General features: G+C 35.7%; 1 non-coding gene across 1 annotated transcript; it reads right to left on the bottom strand.

The window, feature by feature from the left end:
* Nucleotides 1-16396: 16396 nt before the first annotated feature.
* LOC127208156 (U6 spliceosomal RNA) lies at nucleotides 16397-16503 on the bottom strand. The gene has a single exon (XR_007833070.1). It is a non-coding gene; the product is annotated as a U6 spliceosomal RNA (small nuclear RNA).
* Nucleotides 16504-23139: the final 6636 nt, after the last annotated feature.

Here is a 23139-nt window from a genome sequence, read left to right as displayed (position 1 = left end):
TCTTATCCTGGTCAGAATGGCCAAGATCAATAAAACAAATGACAGCACATGCAGATGCAGCACATGCAGATGAAGATATGAGGAAAGCAGAACAAAACATGTATTAATTGCTGATGGAAGTGAAAATTGATAGTGTGGAAATCAATAAGGAAATTACTCAGGAAGCTTAAAATACCAGTCTTTGGTATACACCCAAATCCTACAGAGATATGTGCCAATCTGTCAAAAATACATTGTATAAGAAAATTGAAATTAAAAATACCACTTTAGCCTTTTAAAATCTTTATATTTGACTGAAAGAGTGTCCTAGTACTAGTGTACGTCTGTGTCTTGGTGCCTCTTGATGTTATACATTCATCTAGAAGCTAAAGTATTATAGAAAAATATTACAATAATTGTGATTTGTACATCCTTGTCACATTGATATGACCTCGTGACGTGTTGGGTCGTCCTAAGAGTGAATTCTAATCAGAATGTCTAAGTGTTAGGATCTTATTAAGTACCATCTTGAAATTCCCAGCAACAGGTTATCTACACCAGCTCCTTTCTACAGTATATCTGCTGGACCAGAACCAATATGATAATTAGAATGAAATAAGTTTGGCATGGCTGGAGTTTCTTAATGCATTGAAAATAAAATCAACGTAATAAAATTTATGGTAAAATGGATTTACTAATTAATTTCCTTTGCAAACATTAAATCTCACAAGTGGAATTTAGAGAAAAAAAAAGCACCATGTCCAAATTTTCCAAAAGATAAGTAGTAAGCTAACCAGCCATGATAGATATAAATAAAATTTAGGCTGCTCAGATGTAATTGTTTATTCACCACGATTGCACAGCTATTCAACTCCAGTTTTTTACAAAGACAACAGCTCTGGCTTACAACCAACCAGTGAGCATATCCACCAAAACATACCTCTAATGCAAAGGCGTACATGTGGGCAAGAGGACCCTAGGTAAAAACTATTCAAAAAGAAGAATACTGCTGCATTTAAGAAAATAATTCTGGAAAAAATTTGTTATGTGAATCTCCTAACTTCCTAGGACATCAGACTTGCTTTCTTCTGTCTCTTTAAATTATGAGAAGAGTAACCTTGTGCTAAGACCTAAAAGAGACTTAAGGATGACTGTGTATAGATATTTTTAATATATTTTATTAATTTATTCATATTACATCTCAATTGTTATCCCATACCTTGTATTCTTCCATTCTTCCCTCCCCCACATTTTTCCCTTACTCCCCTCCCTTATGACTGTGACTGAGGGGAACCTCTTCCCCTTGTATATGCTCATAGGGTATCAAGTCTCTTCTTGGTAGCCTGCTATCCTTTCTCTGAGTGCCACCAGGCCTCCCCATCCAGGGGATGTGATAAAAAAAATGGGGCACCAGAGTTCGTATGAAAGTCAGTCCCCACTCTCCACTCAATGGTGGAGAATGTCCTGTACATCGGCTAGACCTGGGTAGGGGTTCAAAGTTTACTGCCTGTATTGTCCTTGCCTGGTGCCATAGTTTGAGCAGGACGCCTGGGCCCAGATCTTCCCATCATAACATCATAATGTTCTTCTTGTAGTGAACTAGAAATGGTCATAATGAGTGAGTGAGCCCAGAAGCAGAAAGACTTAAATGGTATATACTCACTTATACCTGGACACTATCCCAAGAGGCATGTCCCATGGAAGTCTTCACTTACCAGAAAAGTGGGACGGAGGGGAATACATCCTATTGGCACTCTAGGTGAGAGAAGCATGGGAGAATGGGGAAATAGAAGGATCCAGAGTGTCCTAGAAACCTACAAGAAGAACATTATGATGGGCAGATCTGGGCCCAGGGGTCCTGCTCAAACTATGGCACCAGCTAAGGACAATACATATATAGATATTTTATAGACATAAAGTATATATAAGTGATGAAATCTTCTATTCAAGACATATTCTAATTTGGACATTACTCATAGTCATCCTGACTTTAGTAAAGATTTTTTCATTCATCTTTAAGTGTATAGTGTGGTTTATTTCCCCAAACCATATTATTTATATAAGAAAAGTACTAAAGGTTTCACTTAACAATGCTGGGTTATATATGTTCAATGGTGCTTTCTCAAAAATATGCTAAAGTACAAACTTCCAGTAATTCAGAATATCACCTTATTTTTTTAAAGCCTTCATAGACTTAGATAATTTTGCAATTAGGATGGACTTGTATCCAAAAATTACAAGAGAAAATTTGATACAAAAACACACAAAGAGAAAGATGGTAAGAGGACACAAAGGAGATGGTCATGTGATTAGAAATCTACCCACAACTTGATGAATGATGATCATGGCAGTGAATAGTAAACACTCTGGGCAGACCTATATTCTCCCCTCAGCATCATGAGAATGGCAAACTGGTCTAGACATAGGCACCTTGATATCAGCATCTAACCTCTAGAACTAAGGAGCTATGTATTCTGCTATTTCTCATGTCATCTTTGATGTTTTGTTATGTTATCCCTAGAGATATACCACAAATAAAGTTAAAATGGGTTAAGATGATATTCTTCAAATGAACCCAAAGGAGGAGAATAAAAGAAGAAAAGGAAAGTTTAGAACATCCCTTTCAAGAGATCGTTTCCTTTTAAATACAAGGATGCAAAAGCTAAGAAAGGTTTTTAAAAGTTGAGGAAATCTGCTCACACATGTAATACTATTCAGTGAACAAAAGATTGTTTTAGAAATAATTAAAAATACTTATTGCTAATTATTTTAGTTTTTAATCCAGTTAGACTTATAAATTATTGTTTCTATTCCAAGAAGTGATTTTTAAGGAGGCTGTAGACCACACAAATCTATAAGAAAACTTCTCATAAGAGGTGGTAGCTTATTCCTCAGTAGGTAAAATATACTTTGCAATGAGGTTTTATTATAATTTCAAAATATTCTCAGAGGTAAAGAAAATGAAAACCAAAAGGCCAATGCTTTATCAAATGAAGTGTATAAGTAGCTTAATGCTGCCTCCTAAAACATACTGTGATTTCTTGTGTTGTGGGCCAGAAAGTATGACAAGAGCTAATCCATGAATCATAGCAACCTTTCTTTGCTCTTCTCCCAAAAGCTGCCACTGAAAGTATGCAGGACACCTTTACTATTTCATCCGTCCTAGAACTTTCTGAAAATATTTTTTACTGACCAAGAAACTGGTGCAAGCAATTGTTCTGTAATAAAGATGACATTTTGAAGTGTCACAGTGACAGTCAACTGTAACAGGGGTTCAGGGATCAACCTCTTCACAGATTGATCCTAGGGACCCAAGTCATAGTTTTCCTTTTTTAATAATAATAAAAACAAACCACCATTGTTCCTTCCTTGCCTTTGACCTTTCTTACTGATCAACATATTCACTTAAATTTTTTTTAAATACTCAAAAAATACAAGCAATTTAAAAGATATATTTGCCAAAAAAAAGTTATTGTGAAAATTCTGTGTAGCTTGTCCATATTAAAGATTGCCAAGCTGCAGGGTGATCACCACTGATCTGGTTGGAATAACAGCAGGCAATTTGACTTTAGCTTAATAGGCTTTGATAACTTAGGGTCAGAGATATTTTCATTATCATTAGACTTTCCATCAACTTTTACATTTAGTTATAGAAACATTTTCTTCCACATTTCCGTAACCAGGAAAGAAATAAGTTTTAGTTCCTTTAAAAATTATAACATTAGCATATTAAGAGTGAAATATGTATAGCTCAATTGAATCAGATACCTTTAACAGGAGCATAAATTATGACTCAAAGAAAGAAGTGTTGGCATTTATGTTACTTGGTATTAATGGCATGTGCATTTAATGTGGAGAGTCAGGATTGCCTATGAAATCTGTCCTTTTTTTTTAGGAATGAGACAGATAGTATGATAGTTGAGAGAGTGTGAGAGAAATCTGGAGAAATTGGGGGATATTATTTATGAAGATTTCTTTTTTATATCTTTTAATATCATATGGAATAAGGATAACTGTTAAAGTTTTAGCTTATGCCAGTTTACTCAGACAATGTTACTTCACCCCAAAAATGGCATCACCATTAACTTTGTATATTATGAGGCTCAACAGATTTGACTCTGTTTTGTTTGACTTTTTAAATAGTTAAAACAAATCAAAAGAAAATACTATTTTGTGAAAAATGAAAATAATTCAATATGATTCAAATTTCATAATGTAGCATAGCATAACAAAACATAATAAAGAACAGAACAACTGAGAACCAAGAGGTATGATGCTAAACTTTAGCTTATTCTTAGAGAAAGGCAACACTATTAAAGTAATATTTAGTGCAGAATAGGTAGACTTTGAGATTGCCAGAAAGAGAAAAGCTGATGCAAAAAAAATGACTACAATGACCAAATTGCTGCAAAGAAGGCTTGGAATGGTTGAATCAGTGCTACCCTAGGCCATTTATGTAAAGAGAGCCCAATTCCAAGACCTCAGTACTTATATACAAAGGTGGTTGGATTAGAAAAAGTAAGATCTAGAATTGATTGCCAAGTAATGATTTTTATTGTAATGTTTTAGTTATTTTACAACAGTCTCTGCACCCATTAGATTTGGGGACTGAAGAAATCAAACATGTATTGCCAATAAAGGACAAAATCACTGCAATAGCATTCTACAGATGAAGAAAGCCATTTTTTTAAAAAGAACACCAGTAAAGTAGAAGTTCTCATAGCTATCTCCCCCCAGCATTCCTCTCCTTTAATTCAAATAATTCATTTAACCTCCAGTGATTCAGTGCAAGCCACTGAATGATGAACTAACTGTTCATCTACAACCCTGCTGGAAGAGCTTTGAGGAAATATAATCAGTAACATTCTAATTTCTACAGTCAAATGTAAATTGACATTGCAAGTCAAGTTGAGAGAAATGAATTGGGCCAACAAGTATAAAATACTACGCATGGCCAGAAGCCTCAAGATGTCTCAGGAGAGTATGAGAAAATAACACATTGAGAAATGTGTGAAAGATACCTAGTACAAAGTGTGAGCTTGTATAATCAACAAGCAAGAAGATGGCTTTGGAACCATGATGAAGAATTTTAACTAAAATCACAAAGCATATACTATTTTTTCATGTTATTGCAAAGGATGTTTAACGTTTATTAGCCTGTGTTATTTGTAAAAAGCAATAGGTTGGATTCCAAAATGTTGGCACCCAGTGGATAAGGTACCCTGTCTAGAGAGCAGAAGATTGGAGGCTCCAAAACACAGTAAAGGGAACAGTCCAGGAGTGGAGAGAATCAAAACCAGCCTCCCCTACCACCAAGGCTGAACATGCCTTGCCCCTCTCCCTGGTTCAGGAGTCACAAAGGAGCACCTAGCACTCTTCCAAATATTTGAGCCCAGCATTGGGTCTGTGGGGAACAGAGGATCACTGTAGCAAAATCAGTGAGTGAATGGGATACTGAATCCAAAACAATGAATCTGGTGTTTCTCAGACAGAAAGGGACAAACTGGGAGCTTGCAGCCATCCCATGGTCTGGGTGCCACAAACTGTGAGCGCCCTGTACTCTCCACATAGGGGACACTCAAGAACAGCATCTGGTGGAGCATATGTGCTCATTTACAATATGGAATACTACTCAGCTAAAATTTGTGGACAAATGGATTGAACTAGAAATGATCATAATGAGTGAGTGAACCCAGAAGCAGAAAGAGTCAAATGGTACATACTCACTTATAATTGGACACTAGACCAAGAGGCATGTCCCATGAAAGTCTTCACTTACCAGGAAAGTGGGACAGAGGAGAATACATCCTATTGGGACTCTAGGTGAGAGAAGCATGGGAGAATGGTGAAATAGAAGGATTCAGAGGGTCCTAGAAACCTACAAGAAGAACATTATGATGGGTGGATCTGGGCACAGGGGTCCTGCTCAAACTATGACACCAGCCAAGGACAATACGGACAGTAAACTTCAAACCCCTACCCATATCTAGCCAATGGACAGGACATTCTCCACCATTGAGTGGAGAGTCGGGACTGACTTTCACATGAACTCTGGAGCCCCATTTTTGACCATGTCCCCTTGATGCAGAGGCCTGGTGGCACTCAGAGGAAGGATAACAGACTATCAAGAAGATACTTGATACCCTATGATCATATAGAGGTGGAGAAGGTCCCCCTCAGTCACAGACATAGGGGAGGGAAATAAGGTGAAAACAGGAGGGAGGGAGGAATGGGAAGATACAAGGGATAGGATAACAATTGAAATGTAATATGAATAAATTAATTTAAAAATTACAAAAAATGAAAAGAGACATCACCAGCATTAGCATACACAATTAAATATTGACAAATTATTACAATAGTCAAAAACTATCTAGATAAAAGTAATTGATGAGGAGACCCATGGCCTGGCTTCTATTCAGAAGAGGCCATGGTAGAATGAGAGGACCCACTTCCCAAAGTTGTCCTCTGATCTCCATACTCAAATTGTGTCACATACTAGATTGCTTCATCCAGCCTTTATGTGAGAGTCTGTGCCTGCTCTTACTGTATCTTGCTGTGCCATGTTTGGTTGATGGCTTGGGGAGGCTTTCTCTTTTCTGATGGGAGTCAGGGTTAGTTGTAGATCTGGGGAACAGATTATGGATGCCTGGGGGCAGTCAATGAAGGTAAAGCTGAGGTCAGGATTATTAAATGAAAGAAAAATAAAATTTAAAACGAACAAAACCAAAATCTTATTAACTTGTAAAATTTATTTTACAAATAGAGAATATATTGGATATTAAATATATTATATTCTATATTTTTCTGTAATTTTCAACTGTAAGATTACAAGGATTTCACATATAATGGTTGCAGATAGTAAGTAAAATATTAGTAATATTAGCATAATATTGCTCCCCCAATGTTTTCATCCTTTTATGAAGTATTTTTGAATTAAAAAAAATGAAATTTGAAACTTGTAGAACTGAACAAAATTGAAAACACAACAAATAATATTATCTGATATATAATAACAGTAAACCTAAGAGGAAAGTTATAGGCCTACATAAAAACAAAGAAACAAACAACAAGAACAACACAGAACAAAAAACCCTGAGATATCTAAAAGTAATAACTTAATAAAGGAACAAAAGGTCTTAGAAAAACAAGAGGAATCAACAACAAAAAGATCATCAAAACCAGTTCTGAAATTCATAGAATAGCAATGAAAAATAAAATAATAAAATAAAAAGAATCATGAAATACAGATCTCTAGTGAGGATTTTTAATTAAAAGCAAGGACGCAAATTAATGAAATTAATAATAAAAGGGAAACATTGCAACCCACACTGAGAAAATTGAGATAACCATTAGAATGTACTTTAAAAATCCGTGTTTTACCACATAGAAAAATCTAAATGAATCAGATGAATTTCTAGTTATATACTACTTACAAAGTCATAGCACAATGAAATAAATGATTTGCAATATAGCTGTAATAGCCTGTGATATTTAAGCAGTAATTTAAAATTTCCTAACTACAAAAAGGCAGGTACAGATTGATTCTTTATACAGTTTTACCAGACTTTCAAAGAAGAACTGATATCAATATTTCTCAAAAGTTGCAGGTTAATGGATGGAGCTAGAATATATATTTGTTAAGAATAAAAGAAGAAAGAATATCTCTAAATTTCTTTCATGAATCCTGTATTACCCAGAAAACAAGACTATACAAACACAAAGAAAGTTAGCAACAACAAAAAAATGAAAATTACTGGTAAACACATATATAAAACTTCCCAATCAAATACATGCAACCCAAATTCAAGAACACATGAAAAAGTTACCAATCATGATCAAGTTAGCTCAATCTGAGAGATGTATGAATGGTTCAACATGCATAAATGTAAACATAACCACAATACATAAACTAAGGTTTAAAAACCTTGTAATGATCTCATTAGACACAGAAAAGCTTTTCAAAACTTTCAACATTCATTCATGATGAAAGTCATGGAGAAAATATAGATATTAGGGGCATATCTCAACATAATGAAGGCAACAGAGATGGACACACACACACACACACAGAGAGAGAGAGAGAGAGAGAGAGAGAGAGAGAGAGAGAGAGAGATCATCCTAAATGGGGGTGGTGACCACATAGAAAATCCACCAAAATCAAGAAGAAGATTATGCACCCCAATCATGTTCAACTTTATTACTAGAAGTCTTAGCAAGAGCAATTAGAAAAGTGAAGGAGATCAAGGAAATAGGGATATACATATGAAAAGATGAAGTAAAGACGTCTTAATTTAAAGTATGATTCTAATAATAAAAAAAAAAAGATGTTAAGAAGTCCACCCCAAAACTCCAAAACCTGATAAATTCATTCAGCAAAGTAGCATGGCACTAGATTAACACGCATATACCAATTTTCATCTTATGGACAAATACTAAATACACCAAGAAAAAAATCAAGGAAAGAATATCATTTACAATTATCTCAAACATGCCTTGTAACAATTCTATTCGAGGAAGTGACAGATTCATTGAATGAGATTTTTAAAAGGAGGACACAATGCTCATGGAATGGTAGGATTCATATTGTTGAAATGGCTATTCAACCAAAAGCAATCTATAAATTCAACACAATCACCATCACAACTACAATAAGTTCTGCATAGAAACTGAAGAAACAATCTTACCCTATAATGAAACACAAAATATAGGATAGCCAAAATGAATCCTGAAAAAAATGGAGGCATTACTATTCCAGATAAAACAGATCCATTGTCAATGGAATAGAACTGAGGAGCCACATATGAGCCCATACTCCTCCAAATGCCTGATTTTGACAGAGAGGCCAACAGTACACACTTAAGGAAATAGCATTTTCTTGAATTGTGCTGGTCAAGTTGGATACTTAAGTGTAGACGAATGAAACTGGATCCTTATCTCTCACCCAACACAATCTCCACTCTTGATGAATTAATTCAACACAGGGCCTGTTGCCCTGAATCTAATAGAAAAGCAAGTAGGGAATGTGCTTGAAATCTTGGCACATAAAATAACTTTCTGAACAGTTGTGGTTAATTTAGTATGGCCTAATAATGTTTGTTATCAGGCCTATAAATTATTACAGCAGTATTTACTAAACCACTAGAAATGAATCAAGACACAGCCACCTGTTATATTTCAAAATAACCTTATTTAACCTGGGGCAGGCCAGATATTAATCCCCTAAACTACTTGCCACAGTGGGGCAGGTATAGGCTACCTGTCCTAATCCCATGCCATCTAGTTTTAATAGTTTCTATCAAGCTACCTCCCATCCGTAATCCCATATATTTTCTAATGTTCTTCATCTGGGCCAAATCTCCATCCATGCTGGCCATGTGCTTCTCCTTTTCCTAACCATGATGGGCTCCTTCTTTCTCTTCTTCTCCAGTCCCTCTTCTTCCCAAGATTCCCTCTGTCTTCCCGAGCCCCAGACCCTTAGCTATGCCTATCCCATTTGCCCTGCCCAGGAGTGATGGGCTTTTATTGGTCAAATAGGTTAGGTTCTTAGGCAAGGTACAGGTGGGACACAGAGACAGAAAATAGTAATTAGCCTTAAAATACATCAGACCAACCTCCAACACTGAACACGACAAGACAAAAATTATTAAATTTTTATTTATTAAATAAATAAAATATTTCTTTATATTGAAGGAAATTATCACAAGTGAAAAGGCAGCCTTCAGAGTGGGAAAAAGTCTTTACCAGAAATACATCTGATAAAGGACTTGTATTATGTATGAGACAAACTTAAAACTTGAATTATTTTCATTAGATTTATGAACAATCTAATATTGATCAATATTAAGTTAAAAATCTTTTAGTAATGATGACTGAATTTGCATTCCCATCAAAGGAGGATTAAGACCAAATTTATAAGAAGGAAGATTGATCTCTAACATGTAAGTTACACAGCAAAATAGGTATAGTTTACAATCTACTAAGTACATTTTGGGCCAAAATTTACATAAAAGGAACAGATTTCGGAAAAATCTTACTTTAACAGTTGTCCTCTATTAAAACTAGCCATAACACTTCCTACTCTATCTGAGTAGAAATATATCATGGTTTTATTTGACTTGAAAAGTTGATCCCCACCAAATGAATAATTGAAGAATTCTGGCAAACATTTAAGAATGAAGTATAAAAAAGTAATGGAAGATTAAAGCAAAAGGAGTCCCATTAAGTTGAAGATCCTTTCATCTGGTGCACCATGTCTATAGAATCCATAGCCCCACCCTATGCCTACAGTGTCTTATTTTTGGCTTTTTGTCTTTCAAGTGTTGGTTTCAAATCCCTTTCCCCAAGGAGCAAAGGTAGAGAAAAGTAAAAAGGCAAAGTTAAAACAGTAATTAGATATTGATTTTAAAAATTGTTTCTTTTGTTTTGAAGTTATAATAGCATCATTTCCTTTTCCTACCCTGCAAAAATATTCACATCCTGCTTCTTGTTTTATTTGAAATTCATGGCCTCTTTTTCTATAATTGTTATTTTAAGTATATGTATATATATATATGTATATAAAAATTATGTATATTCCTAAATACATAGGAAAACATACTAAATCTGTATAATGTTACTGCTATATGTGTTTTCAGGGTTGACTTTTTTGTATTTGATAACCAATTGTTGTACTCTTCTGTAAGGAAGACTTTTTCTCCAAATCTCCGAGCTCTCAGTTGCCTGCTCTTCTTTATGTAGGTTGATGCTTTGTGGACTTTTTCTTATCCACTTCAGTATGTCTAATAACGTTATCCTTGTTAAGTTTATATTTAAACAACCATGTTGGTGAAACTTTATGGATGTTGCTTTTGACATTTGTAACAGAAATAGTTTCATGTCAGACTCCCCAATTCCTCTGGTCTTTCTATGACCTCTACCATAGTAGTCCCTGAGTCTATATTTTAATTAGTTTTCCTTTTCAGTGATAGGATCCCTTTTTTGAAAGGAGAAGTTTCTTCGATGAGGGCTGAGGACTACACTTATTTGACTACAAGTAAGTGTCCTACTTGGTTTTGTAAATAATTTGAAAATTATTAATAGTTCCAGACTATCATAACAGGTAAATGGGAGCTGAAAACTTGCAAAAATGTACATTTATGTTACTTGGTTCTGTATGCCCATTTCTTTTACCTGATTGAAAAGACATATGTGGGAAGCATGCACTTTCAGTTATTTTTCTGAATAAAGTTTGACCCTTAGGAGACTTTAATCAAAGATATTTATATAAAATTCCAATCCTCTAAAAATACAAAAGCAAACAAATAAACAAAAACAGCAGGTGTTGCTTCCTTATCTGGATTTATCACTTTCCAGACTCTGGTAGATTAGAATTAAGTATGTATTTTTATTAGCAATCCTTAGAGTATTTTAGACCAGTTAATATTCACAATTTTACCTGAAAAAATATATGAGGAAAAACAATAAATTTAAACAATATTGAAAAATAAGTGCACTATTATAAACTTGACTCAGAGATCAGGAGTATGCCATTACTGATAAATTGTATGCCTGGATTGAAGATACATAGACTGTGAAGTAATGTATTAGGTGGGGTTGCCTTCTGGGTCCTGGCTATAGTATAGCTATTTCAAAAATCACTTATATCCTATAAGGATTCTGTAGACTTTGGCTGGACAGTTGAGAAGATATCAAAGTTCCAGCTCATTTCACAAGACTTTAATTTAAAAAGTGAGGATGTTATTTATGTGCATTATAGAGCACCAAAGACATAAAACAGTCCTTGATTTTAAGAAAAGTTCTCATCTGAATGTCAAGCTCATAGTAAATAGAGACTACTACCAGAATGCTTTTGTCTTAATGGCTTCAAATTCTAGGATCCATAGGATCCTTTATGATGAGAAACAGTTGTTAAAATGTTACCTGACCCTCCATCATATTTGCTTCCACTTCTCACATCCTAAAAATGCCAATTCATAATTGGAATAGAAAAGCAAAGCCAATGTCCACTATCTCTTGAATTTAAATTAAGCCTTTTTCACCATGTGGGGGATTTTACTCAATCTAGGTCCCATATCTCTAATATAACTTCTGAAGTTCTGTCTGCTTCTCTACTTGTCTTGTTTTTTGTTTGCTTTGGTTTGGTTTAGTTTGGTTTTTGGTTTTTCAGGAATCTTTGAATTTGCTGTAGTCTTTACCCCAAACATTCCTATCATATTATTTTTGTTTGCTTTGCTATGGCATCTCCATACAGATGCGTTATCTGAACATTTTTAATATATGCCTTTTCTTATCAGCAGTTTTTCTCTCTGGATTTTCCCCCCTAACTCATCACTTTGCTTATTGCAGCCTATTTGCTTTGACTCTGTATGCCCCATTTCACTTGCTACCTGCTTTTTATTTTACGATTATCCAATATTCATAATCAAAAGAAGTTTGTCTTATTCAGACTCCATCTCTTATTATCTGTAGAATCATATATCTCATCTTAAGTGATTGGTCTTCATCCTTCTCAGTGGTGTAAGGGTTAATCTTGTCAACTAGTAGGGATCAGGAATCAACAGAGAAACTTATACCTCTGGGTAGGCTTCTGAGGACATTTCTAGAAGGATTATCTGAGAGGAGAAGACCATTTCCCAGAGTGAGATACCCTTCTGTGGGACTTCAGCTGTAAATTGATTTTAGGACAAAAAATATTCAAGAAGAAGGTAGAGTTGACTGCCTTTTATTCTTAAGTTTTAAATTTTTCTTTTAAAGATTAGAATATCACACCAGAATGGCTAAGATCAAAAACTCAAGTGACAGCATATGCTGGCAAAAATGTGGAAAAAAGGGGACTTCTCCATTGCTGATTGTAGTACAACCTTGTACAACAACTTTGGAAAACACCCTGGCACTTTATAATAATCACGACTAGTGTTACCTCAAGACCCAGACAGACCACTCCTGAGCATATAGCTGAAAGATGCTCTACCTATGTTCATAATAGCTTTATTCATAATAGCCAGAATCTGGAAAAAAAACCCTAGATGTCCCTCAACTGAAGAACAGATAAAGAAACTGTGATAATTTATATAATGAAATGTTATTCATCTATTAAAAACAAAGAAATCTTGAGTTTGCAGGCCAAAGGACAAAACTAGAAAAGATCATTCTGAGTGAGGTAATTCAGACCCAGAAAGACACTTATGGTATATATTCACTTATAAGTTGATATTAGCCCAACATAGATGTTCTCTGAGAGACTCCACCAAGAGGGAGGTCAGGACAGACACTAGGGCTCGAAACTGGACTCTAGATAGAGCTCTGAGAGTTTTATAGAAGAGTGGGAGGATGGAAGGGCCTGGAGGGGTCAGAACCTCCAAAGGAAGACCATCAAGGAAGGTGGATCTTGACAAACTGTGCCAACAAAGGAAAATGCATGCAGAAATTCTAGACTGCTTGTTCAATGGATATCTAATTCTCAATGTAGTGATGGGGGAGGGGGAGATGACTACAACTGAGCCTCTGGTACCGACGATTTGATTACTGCCCCATAGCAATGGGACCTTGTGGGCACAGAGAAGAAGGACATACAGGTTATCCTGCTGAGACCAGATGGACTGTGTCTAGATCCAGGGGGAAGAGCTGCCCCCTTCCTGTTGGACACCTGGAGGAGGGAATGGATCAGAAGGGGAGGAAGAGGATGGGAACTGGAAAATAAGAGCAATGGGAAAGACAATCTGTATGTAATGTGAATAAATTAATTAATGTGAATAAATTAATTAAATTAATTTATTCAGATTACATCTCAATTGTTATCCCCTCACTTGTATCCTCCCATTCCTCCATCCCTCCCTCCCTCTTTCACGCAGTTTCCCTCCCCTAGGTGTGTGACAGAAGACCTCCTCTGCCACTATATGGTCACAGATTATCAAGTCTCATCCTGTTAGCCTGCTTATCCTTACTCTGAGTGCCACCAGGCCTCCCCACCAAGGGGAAGTGGTCAAATATGGGGCACCAGAGTTCTTGTCAGGTTCAGTCCCTGCTCTCCACACAACTGTGGAGAATGTCCTCTCCATTGGCTAGATCTGAGGGGTTGAACGTTTACTACACATATTGTCCTTGCTTGGTGCAGTAGTTTCAGCAGATTCCCCTAGGTTCAAATCCAGCCATCTTGATGTTCTTCTTGTGGGTTTTTAGGACCCTCTGAATCCTTCTATTTCCCTCTTCTCCCATACTTCTCTCACCTAGAGTTCCAGTAGGCAGTCCCTGCATCTATCCTAATCTCAAAGTAAGTAAAGACTTTCATGGGACATCCCTTTTGGGCTAGTCTCCAATTATGAGTGAGTATATACCATGTGAATCTTTCTGGCTCTGGGTTAATTCACTCATTATGATCATTTCTAGTTCCATCCATTTGTCTTCAAATTTCTGCATTTCCCTGTTTTTAATAGCTAAGTAGTATTCCAAAGTGTAAAGGTACCACAGTTTATTTACCCATTCTTTGGCTGAAGAACATTTAGGCTGTTTCCAGGTTCTGGCTATTATGAACAAGGCTCCTATGAACATGGTTGAGCTTATGGCCTTGTTGTGAGGTGGAGCATCTTCTGGGTATATTCCAAGGAGTGGAATAGCTGGGTCTTGAGGAAGCCCTATTCCCAGTATTCTGAGAAAGTGACAGATTGATTTCCAAAGTAGTTGTATCAGTTTGTACTCCAAGCAGCAAGGAAGGAGTGTTCCATTTTCGCCACATCCTCACCAGCATGCACTCTCACTGGAGTTTTGATCTTAGCCATTCTGGTGGGTGTAAGATGGGATCTCAGAGTCGTTTTGATTTGCATTTCTCTGATGACTAAAGACACTGAGCTTTTCTTTAAGTGTTTCTCAGCCATTCAATATTCCTCAGTTGAAAATTCTCTGTTTAATTCTGAGCCCCAATTCTTAATTGGGTTATTTGGTTTGGTGGTGTTTAATTTCTTGAGCTCTTTATGTATTTTGGATATTAGACCTTTGTCAGATGTAGGGTTGGTAAAGATTTTTTCCCAATCTCTAGACTGTCACTTTGTTCAGGTGACAGTGTCTTCTGCCTTACAGAAGCTTCTCAGCCTCATGAGGTCCCATTTATTAATTGTTGACCTTAAGGCCTGGGCTGTTGGTGTTCTGTTCAGGAAGTTGTCTCCTGTACCAATGAGTTCCAGGCTATTTCTTACCTTTTCTTCTAATAGATTTAGTGTCTCTGGTTTTATGTTGAGGTCTTTAACCCACTTGGACTTGAGCTTTGTGCCTGATGACAAATATGGGTCTAATTGCATTCTTCTACATGTAGACATCCAGTTAGACCAGCACCATTTGTTGAAGATGCTGTCCATTTTCCATTGATTAGATTTGGCTTCTTTGTCAAAAATCAAGTGACCATATATGTGTGGATTTATTTCTGGGTCTTTGATTTGATTCTATTGATCAATCATCCTATTGCTATGCCATTACTATGCTGTTTTAATTACCTTTGCTCTATAGTACAGCTTGAGATCAGGTATGGAGACTCCCCTGGAGGATCTTTTATTGAATAAAAATATTTTGGCTATTCTGGGTTTTTGTTTTTCCATATGAAGTTGAGACTTGATCTTTCAATGTCTTTGAAAAATTGTATAGGTGTTTTAATTGGTATTGCATTGAATATGTAAATTGCTTTTGGGAAGATGGCCATTATTACTAAGATAATTCTTCCTATCCATGAATGGGGAGATCTTTGCATCTTCTGATGTAATCTTCAATCTCCTTCTTCAGAGATTTGACATATTTTTTTCAAAAAAGTCTTTACTTGTTTGGTTAGAGTTACTCCTAGATATTTTATATTGCTTGTGGCTATTATGAAGGGTATAGTTCCCCTAATTTCTTCCTCTGCATTATTGTCATTTGTATATAGGAATGTTACTGACTTTCTTGAGTTAATTTTGTTTTCAGCCATTTTGCTGATGGTGTTTATCAGCTGTAGGAGTTCCTTGGTGGAATTTTGGGGGTCACTTATGTTTATTATCATATCTTCTGCAAAGAGGGATAATTTGACTTCCTTCTTTCCCATTTGGATCCACCTTGATCTCCTTTTGTTGTCTTATTTTTCTCGCTAGAACTTTAAGATCTATATTGAAGAGACCTGGAGAAAATGGGCAGTTTTCCCTGGTCCCAATTTTAGAGAGATTTATCTGAGTTTCCTTCCATTTAATATGATGTCAGCTATTGGCTTGCTGTACATAGCCTTTATTATGTTGATGTATGTACCTTGTATCCCTGATCTCTCCAAAACCTTAAACATGAAAGCATGTTAGATTTTGTCAAATGCTTTTTCTGTATCTAAGGAGATGATATTGTGGTTTTTTTTCTTTCAGTTTGCTTATATGGTGGATGACATTGATGGATTTCTATATATTAAACAATCAAAAATATGAAACGCTTCACAGATTTGCATGTCATCCTTGAGCTGGAGCCATGCTAATCTTCTCTGTATTGTTCCAATTTTAGTGTATGTGCTGCCAAAGAGAGCACATGGATAAATTACAAAAATTTAAAAATCAATTTAAAAACAGCAAGTAAAGCCATTAGTTTTAAGAGTTTACCCCCTTTCCTTTCCTTTCACCTCTCCAAACCTTCTTATAAATCTCTTCTAACTCTCTTCATCTGTTTCATGGCCTCTTTTTTACATTAATTTTTGGTGTGTGTGTGTGTGTGTGTGTGTGTGTGTGTGTGTGTGTGTGTGTGTGTGTTTGTGTGTGTATGTATTTTTAGAAACTGAAAAATTAATTTCAAGCACTAGATATTTTAGAGCTTGTGCATTTTTCAGTTTCTGAAGTGTGAAGGTAGTACAAATGAAAATGAGGAGCTGTCAGCTAATAATTTCTAGATTAACACGGTAATTTTGTGGCACATGTGTATGTTCTCCAAGAAAATATGGAGGGACATTCATGTTAAATAGCCTTGTATGAAGTGACATTCACTTAACATAAGCATTAATCTGAGGTAGACATGATTACCTGCAAACTAATAGGCTGATAAAAATATATAAGATGAGAATGGAAGAATAATACCTCTGAGTCTTAAACCATGCTCTTATGATGTATATGAAAGAATACTAAGTAATAAATTGTTAATTTGCAGTGAGTATCAATTACAATGTCTGTGCAAATTTTCCATTTAATAAAACTAGGGGTAATCCATAACTATGTGATAATAAACACAGAATAAGCAACTTACTGTGTACTGTCACTTCTTAGCAAGGCTAACGAACTGCATTAACTATTCACGCATCACTAATTCATAATTAATCAATCCTTGGAAATTACATTGTATAATAAATGAGGAGAGATAAGATTCATTAAAACTTCTAATTAATTCTATTTAATACTGTTTCATAGTTCATTGATGGCTGTCTAGAGGAGGATTACACTGTAGGATATTTGATGCATTGCTGCTATAGAAGCAAATGGGGGAATAATATTCAAAATTAAATATAAATACTTGTTCATGAACTTGTCAGATGTTTATCACCATAGTTTTTGTTTCTGCACTCAAATGGGTTTTGGCATTACAAGGAGAAAATTCCATTTTGAAGCCATTCTCAGTTTATTGCAAAAACTCTTCTGAGTTCACCCATAACATTTAGCACCACTGGTTTGAAATAATGGAGTCTGCTTTATTTTGTTTCAATATTTATGGCTTTTGTGGGTTAATGGCAAGATTATTGTAAATTAAGTATTGATATATTGAGAGAAAAATTCATTTATAGAAAAACAAATGTTACCAAGCAAGTATGAATTAACATTATTTTATTGCAGTGTGTGTGTGTGTGTGTGTGTGTGTGTGTGTGTGTGTGTGTGTGTGGCTTGTGTGTATATTAGGTTAAAAAATTAAATACAAAGGAAAATACTGTTAAAAACTCCTGTTTCTATTATTTTTATCTTTGTTTATTCACCTTACATCTTAGCCATAGCTCCATCCCTCCTTTCTTCCCAGTTCCACCCTCTCTGCTTCTCCCTCCTTACCATGAACACGGGAGATATTTCAATCTTCTGATATTTTCCTCAATTTCTTTCTACAGAGACTTAAAGGTTTTTATACAAGGATTTTACTTTCTTGGTTAGAGTTACACCAAGATACTTTATATTATGTGTGACTATAGAGAAGGGTGTGGTTTCCTTAATTTATTTAATAGTCAGGTCCTCAAGGATCAGGAGACTCAATGTAGTAAAAAGAGCCATCTTACCAAATGCAATCTACAGATTCAGTGCAATTCCAATAAAAATAACCAGACAATTCTTTACGGACCTCGAAAGATCAATTCTCAACTTCATATGAAGAAACAAAAAACCCAGAATAGTTAAGACAATCCTCTACAATAAAAGATATTCTGGAGGAATTTCCAACGTGGATCTGAAGCTATACTATAGGGAAACCATAATAAAACAGCATGTTACTGGCATAGAAATAGGCTGACTGAACAGTGGAATCAAATTGAAGACCCAGAAATAAACCCACATACCTATGAACATTTTATTTTTGACAAAGAAAGCAAATCTATGCAATGGAAAAGAGAGCATCTTCAACAAATGGTGCTGGTCTAACTGGATGGCTATATATAGAAAAATGAAAATAAATCCATATCTATCCCAGTGCACAAAACTGAAGTCCAAATGGATTAAAGACCTCAACTTAAAACCAGATACACTAAATCTGTTAGAAGAAAAGGTGGGGAAGATCATTGAGCTTATTTGCAGAGGAGACAACTTCCTGAACAGAACACCAACAGCTCAGGCCTACGGAGTGGGAAAAGATCTTCACCAACCCTACATCTGACAAAGAGCTAATATCCAAAGTAGAAAAAGAACTCAAGAAATTAAACACCACTAAACCAAATTAAAAAATAGAATACAGATCTAAACAGAGAATCCTCAACAGAGGAATATCAAATGGCTAAGAAACACTTAAAGAAATGCTGAACATCCCTAGTTATCAGGAAAATGCAACTCAAAACCACTCTGAGATTCCATCTTATATCTATCTGAATGGTTAAGATAAAGAAATCAGGTGACATCACATGTTGGTGAGGATGTGAAGAAAAGAGAACATTCCTCCATTGCTGGTGGGAATGCAAACTTGTACAACCACTTTGGATATCAATCTTGTGATTTCCCAGGAAATTGAGAATAATTCTATCTCAAGACCCAGCCATACCACTCCTGGGAATATACCTGAAAGATGTCCCACCATACAATAGGGACATTTGCTCAACTATGTTCATAGCAGCCTTGTTCATAATAGCCAGAATCTGGAATTACTCTTGATATCCCTCAGTCAAAGAACAGATAAAGAAAACTGTGGTACATATATACAGTCAAATACTATTCAGCTTTTAAAAATAAGGAAATCTTGAAATTGGCTGGCAAATGGATGTATCTGAAAAAGATCATCCTGAGTGAGGTAACCCAGACTCAGAAAGACAGGCATAGTGTATACTCACTCATAAGTGGATATTAGACACATAATAAAGGATAGCTACACCACAATACAGAGACTGAAACATCCACCAAGGACCATGTATGATGTGGACCTAGACCCACTGCTCAGATGTAGTAGCACAGTTTCCTTGGGGGTCCCACAATGTGGAGAGTAGTGACTACTTCCAACATGGATTCTGCCCACCAAACTCTGATCACTTCCACTTGGCAGGGCGGCCTTGCTAGGCTAGAGAGGAAGAGGTTTCAGACAGTACAGATGAGACTTGATAGGCTGAAGTCAGTTGTTAGAGGATGAGGGCTCCCCTTTCTGAGGACTAAAGAAGGGAAGGGTATTAGAAAGGGATGAGGGAGAGGGATACAATTGGGATGTGAATAATTTAAACTATATTGCTAATCACACTATATGGGAATAGCTCTGAGACTGGCTGAGACATGAATGTCTAGGCATAAACAATGCTTCTTGTTGGCTAAAGAACCCATATGAATTATTATTAGATGTCATTCTTTGTATGACATCAATGAAGATTTACAGATGTCCTTTTTTTCTGCTCATATAAAGAGCAGAAAACAAACATTAATTGTTCTCTACATCACATACATTTTATATATTTATAATTTTAGGACTTTATAATTCTTGTGAGAAACTATATTTTTTTCAGAACAAAATAACTGGACACTGACATCCTGAACCCTTTATGTTCCAGTACCAAGCATTCTTCCTCATCAAAACAAGACAGGTCCCAGGACACCTTCGAAGAAAGTTGCCAATCCTAGCTGGTCCAGCATTTCAGACTGTCCCACATAGGACTCTAATGTAATCTGGATTTTCTCAACATTTAGAAACTCAACCACAAATTCAATTCCTAGGTTGTTTAACCATATCACAGTTTTTAATTGTTCCAAATCAGCCAGGGGAAACTTTAAGAGAACAATGCCCCATTTCCTTTGATGGGGATTGTGTAAGTTTTTGGTTGCCTTTTTAGCCTATATAGGGTTCTTTTCAATGGGAGATGCCTACAAGTTAATATTGGTCTTATTTAGAGAGAAAAAAAGTTTGAACTCAGGGATGTCTCTCTTTTCCTTTATCTTCCATTCTTAGGTTTGGATATGGGGTTGAAAAGAAATAAGTGGGAATATAGAAATATATAGAGAAGATAGAACATAAAGTAGATTAGTCAATCTATTCCTCAACTTTATGCCTCAATTGTCACTCACAAAGTTATTTTTAATTAACTGGTATGAAATTCCATATATAGATGTAAGGTACATTTAATTTTAGATACAGTGGTATAGAATTCAAATATAAGATTATTCTTCACATACATTATATATATTTCTACTCTAATATTAGGTGTTCTTCCCATACAACTCAATTATAATACAAGGTTTACTTCCAATAATTTGAAAGTCCTATTGCAGGCTGTTTAGGATAAATAAGATATACAAGTTGAATGATAGTTGATCAAATCATGGTCATATCAATTACTAGTCTATTTTTATCACAAGAATATATATCTCAGGTGCAAAAGATAGATATCATTCTATAGAAAGTTGAGGTAAAATAGGCAAGGTCTTCAAAATCTCCTAGACATACAGAATATGGCATTTAAAATGTTTCTATTATTTTAAAGATTCACTGGCAATGAGACAGGTTAACTCCTGGACATACTCAGCCTAAATCAAAGATAATGATTAGTATCAAAGAACTTCCTTATGGAGAAGGCTTCAAATGTGGCAAACCAGTCACTGGGCAAAATGTTCTCATTTCTACTACAGAGAGAATTCTGCCTAAAAATGGGAAACTTGGATGCAGGCAGAGTCAATGGCTAAACTCTGCCAAGTCAGAGTAAGCAAGTCCTCAATAATTCCTGCCTCACAAATATGTCTGTCAGATATATTTGGCCAGAAAGCTGAACATGATGCTCCTAGATGCTCCTAGAGAGTTTTGGGTGACTCTTCAGGTAGCAAACTGTCTTTGTCATCTTCTCACTTGGAAAGCTACTAACTTGCACTCCTGGTATACTCAGGGAATCAATTTTATTCCTTCTTAATTTTCCAGTGGAGTTGAAGGCCAGATAGTTTAGTTTTATGAATAAGATTAGTTGCTAAGGGGTTGAGAGGTTTTTAGGCCTAGATAGATGTTTTAACTTGATAATGATGAGATATGATAGATATTGATTTACATTTGAATTTTACACACACCAAGATAAGAAAGATGTTTTCTTCAAGGATGCCAAATACAAATAGCCAAAACACTAAGAATGTAACATTTATATAATTCCTGATTGTGTCATGGTTCTTGCTATAGATAGTTTAATGTATATATCTATATGTTAAAACATATTTTAATAGAAAAATATAATTGTCTTTTTATATTGTGTCTCCACTGAAGGAATATCTTCAGACTTTTCCCTAAACTCTCTTGTCATCAACCTTTTCTTCACTGAACCAAGTAATTTCTTGTTAAACTTAAAGAAGTATAATTTATGTTTGCTGCTTTCTTCTGGTGTAACAGCCATCCACTTACCTATATATGGTGGTAGTATGCCTGTAAAGTCCATCTACCCAGCCGGAATGGATAGTTTTCCTTACTGATAAGCTGCTCAAAAAGAACTCCATTCCATGTCTTATGGTTGGGCTTAGGGAAAAGATAAAAGGTGGCACCATGATCTGTTCAAAAGTCAATAGCACAACATGCTTTTGATATACCTTCTGGTTGGTAAAATGCTATGTACCTCTCAGTCTTGATGGCTTGGTGGGTGAGGTAATATTCTTCAATGAGTCTCAGATACAGAAATTCTATCTTTTTTCAATACCACAACTGGACTATGATAGTCTATAAATCCATGGACACTAATAAAATATTCAGATTCTATTAAATCTCAGTGATTAAAACACCTGCTTTTTCTCAAAATGTAATGAAATGCGGAAAATCCCCTAATTGTAGTCCTAAGATTTACAAAAACACTTTTGTGATTTTTTTGGACCACACTGATGGTCCTTGTCAAATATTCCTGCCTGTAAGTGACTTTGTTGTCAAACTGTAGAAAGAATGCATATTTCCAGTCCATCTATGAATTCCTATTATACAGAGTTTCATGGTTCAGTTCATGGTGCTTACTTCCAGTGGAAAGTTGTTTCTATGTCCAAACTATTTCATTAAAAAAATCTACATACATAGCCACAGGTATGTCAAAGACCAGTGATCACACTTTATAAATACAAACATGGTAACAGGCAATAAGGAAATACTTCTTCCTATTAGAGAATCTCATGAAATCCCAAAGGCCTGACCTATGAAGATCAACTTTGATTACTAGATGAGGACTCAGTGGCAAAAATAAAAGAAGTGCTTTTAGTACTTCCTTTAGAAACTGAGGTTAAAATTGGGACTCCATGAGTGGGCTCTGCACCTCACCTGGGCAGTAGTGTATATCTGAGACTAGTGGCTGGACTCAAGTGAGGGAATAAGTATGAGGAGAGCTGGATCTTGATTTTCTCTACAGTGCAATGGAGTGAGTGAGGGAGAGATGCCTTCCTATCTCTCACAAAAGAACTGGTCCCAAGTTCATGGAAGTAGAAGAGCTCATTTTGCTCCTTCCTGGCTGTTGCTTTGGGTGAGAAACCTGGGGCAGTGCTGGAGAGCCCACCCTGGAGGTATGGGTACAGG

The sequence above is a fragment of the Acomys russatus genome, chromosome 2 (genome assembly GCF_903995435.1).
Source record: "Acomys russatus chromosome 2, mAcoRus1.1, whole genome shotgun sequence".
Lineage (NCBI taxonomy): Eukaryota > Metazoa > Chordata > Mammalia > Rodentia > Muridae > Acomys > Acomys russatus.
The sequence above is the reverse complement of the archived record's forward strand: the minus strand, read 5'-3'. Positions and strand labels throughout refer to the sequence as shown.